Source organism: Vulpes vulpes, chromosome 1 (assembly GCF_048418805.1).
Source record: "Vulpes vulpes isolate BD-2025 chromosome 1, VulVul3, whole genome shotgun sequence".
NCBI lineage: Eukaryota > Metazoa > Chordata > Mammalia > Carnivora > Canidae > Vulpes > Vulpes vulpes.
In genome coordinates this window covers 22,032,433-22,036,134 of record NC_132780.1, presented here as the reverse complement: position 1 = coordinate 22,036,134, position 3,702 = coordinate 22,032,433, and positions in this window count along the sequence as shown.

Here is a 3,702-nt window from a genome sequence, read left to right as displayed (position 1 = left end):
ATGATATTATCCTATGAGAGGGAATATAGGAAAGGATACGGACATGAATCCTGCAGCTACCCTAACTGGCCTCAAATCCCTAATCATACTTCCTGGTTCAACGTACAACTCTGTTAATTCCTTACCCTTTCTGTTCCTCAGTTTCCGGATTTGTAAAATGGGGATAACATTACCTAACACAGGCTAGTTGCAAAGATTAAGAGTTCATGTGTATAAAACATTTAAAATAATGACTGAAACACAGTAACATACCATGTCTGGTTGCTCTCATGATTATTAGGGGCACATCCTCAAGGTGATGACTGACCACATGACACATGCATACAGGCTCAGTATGTATGAATACTGACAAGGTGTGGAAGGATGACCAGAGAGAAACAGTCAACCTGGAGACAAGCATTTGGGGAACTCTGTATTTCGCTAAGCATAAAATGCCTCAAGGGGGAAATTAACTCAGTCATGGAACACTTCACAAACGAGAGAGCAAGGGTGACAGATTCTGAACAGCACAACTGTTTAATAATAGATGGAAGACGATGCAGACCCTCTGAAGTAGGGCAGGAGCTCACAGAAACCAGGAAAGTCTCTCTTTCAAGTCAGAGGTGGGCAGCAGTATAAAGTTCCAATCAGAGTGTGCGTGTTGGGTGGAGGGAAGTGGGGGGACAAGAGGGAACTTTGTGAGACTTGCTTAAGTCCAGTGACAGTGGTGGAGACCATGGTTTAGTCATCAGTGGGGTGAAGGGACATGAGAAGGTGGGGACAGTGGACCGAACAGTTACACAGGGTGTGTCTAGGAGAGAGAAGGGCAGAGCTCACTGGGCATGTGGGGCAGAAAGCACCTGGGGTGACACTAGAGACCAGTACACAAGTATAGATTAAGAGGATAGAAGGGGATTAAGAAGAAGTTAAAGACCAAGCAGTGAGGGTATAAAATAGGTCCTAGACAAATCAGGGATTTAGGACACGAGTGTCCAACCACAAAGAGTAAGAGTGATCCATGAAGAGGAGGGACCTCTTTCTTTTTTGACGCTATACAGGTATTTCCTTTGTTTACACCACTTTGCTTTTATAAAAGACCTATATTAGTACGTGCTTTCACTAACTGAAAGAAATCTGAGAAGGATTTTCGCTTTTACCAAAAAAGTTGAGAAGCAAAAACAGAGTTCACCATGTTTTGTAGCAAGCTGTTATAGAGGCAGTGTACATCCCAAGCAGCAAGACTAGAACTGCCAAGGTCCTTTCCCAGGAACAATTCAGAATCTCAGCATCAAGCCACCATAGCTTTGAACTTTGTGAGCATCTGGGATTTATCTTGGCTTATTTTGTGCATCTGTTGCCAAGATGTCCAAAGGTATCAGAAAAGCCTATAAAAGGTTATTTTTTGAGTCTGGGGATGCTAACAATTTTTTTCCATATAAATTAATATAATTGTTTCTTTGCTTTATGCCATTTCCACTTAGGAAAATTTTTAAAGAAATGCTCTACTTTCCAATAGGATAGCAGAGTATAGAGAGCTGGGGAATTTTACACAGAAATCTTTCCTGGAATATAATACTCTGAACATTCTGCAGATCACTCTCAGTTCTAATGTCTGTTCTTAGAAATATACATGGAGGGATCCCTGGGTGGCACAGCAGTTTGGCGCCTGGCTTTGGCCCAGGGCACGATCCTGGAGACCCGGGATCGAGTCCCACGCCGGGCTCCCGGTGCATGGGGCCTGCTTCTCCCTCTGCCTATGTCTCTGACTCTCTCGCTCTCTTTCTGTGTGACTATCATAAATAAATAAAAATTAAAAAAAAAAAGAAATATACATGGATACCAACACAGAAGACTGCAGTCCTTCCATTCCTCCATATAATCTAGGACTTCTATTCCAACATCAAGATAAACCACAGAAAATATTACTTTGGACTACATAGTATTGCCTGTTTTCTCAGAGCCCTTCTTTGGCATTACAAACTAGACAGAGAAAAAGATGCACAAAGAAACAAATAGAAAGTAAACAACTGAAAAATTTGAAAACCAAAATGAAAACTCACTGGGTGAGCTCAATGGATTAGGTACAAGAGAAAAGGTTCAGTGGGCTCAAGAGAAATCAATGGAAATTAATCACTCTAAGCAATAGGAGAAAACAGACTGGGGTAGGAGGGAGAAGTGGGAGTCCAAGGACCCTCTGGGATAAAAAGAAAAGATCTACCACTCACATTACTAGAGTCCTGGAAGGGAGGAAAAAGTGTGGGGCTGAAAAAATACTTGAAGACTATCTAAAATATACATCAACAGATCCAAAAAGCTAAGCAAATGCCCAATAGGATAAACCCCCAAAATTTCATGCCAGGCTCTATCATAATCAAACTCCAAACTCTATCCATATACAATAAAAAAACCACTTGAAAAACAGCTTGACAGAAAAGTGTATTACAGATAGAAAAACAATGGGTCAAATGGCAGACTTCTCATCTGAAACTGAGAACAGAAGGAAATGACATGCTTTTCAAGTACTAGGAAGAGAACTGCTGACCCCAAATACTAGATCCCACAAAAATATCCCTACAGAATGAAGGAGGCGTAATTTTTAAGTAAAGGAAAACAAAAACATTTGTTACCTAGAAGACCTTCCCCATAAGACTACAGATGATCCGACTTAGAATGATTTTATGATTTTTTTGACCTTATGATGACCATATGACTGTAAAAGCGATATGCATTCCGCAGAAACCATACTTCAAAATCTGATTTTGATTTTTGTCTCATACTAGCAATATGCAATGTGATACTCTCTTGTGTGATGTGAGGGGCAGCACATCTCCCAGGCACCTGGGCAATCACAAGGGTAAACTACTGATGCTCCACAACGTACTATGTTGCCATCATTTTTGGATATTGTTTTGTGTTTTCACATCCCATCATGTCTACAAAACACCCATCTGTGTCTCTCACTTCTGGTGTGAAAACAAAGGCAATTATTCTTGTGAACAAACTCAAGACAATTACCTAGCATGGAAGGCAGCAAGCTAATAATGGCCATCACGTGTGAGTTAGGACTTTCTTAATCAACAATCAACCATATTAATGGCCAGTATTGGATAAATCTACTGTCCTCATTAAGAAAAGAGATGGGCCAATTGATGACATGGAGAAATTACCTGTCACATGGATATCAGACAATACAGAAGGGCATACTGCTTAGCCACTGACAATCCAGGCTAAGAAGTCTTTTTGATCTAAAAGAGTATGCTGATGATCCTCTACATACACAAATGTTTATAGAAAGTCGTATAAAAAAAAAGTTGTATAAGTGATTCCAATGCTTCATAAGCACCATAATTTTCATAATGTGAAGGCCAGCAGTGAGAAACAAAGTGCCAATACTGAAGGTACTGAAGCTTTTAAGGAAGAGCTACATAGGGTAATTGTGGATGAGAAATATTTGCCAGAACAAATATTTAATGTCAATAAAGGAAGCTTGTTCTGGAAGTGTATGCTGGGGTATTCATACATCCGTCAAGAGTCCAAGACAGTGTCAGGATTTGAAACACTGAAAGACCATATAATACTGCTCTTGAGTGGAAATGTGGCAGAGTTCAAATGAAAGTCCTTTCTGCTCTACTACCAGAGAACCCTAGAGTATTCAAGAATGTGAACAAGTATATGGTTCCTATTTATTATTACCATAATGATGACATTAGCACTGTTAAAACA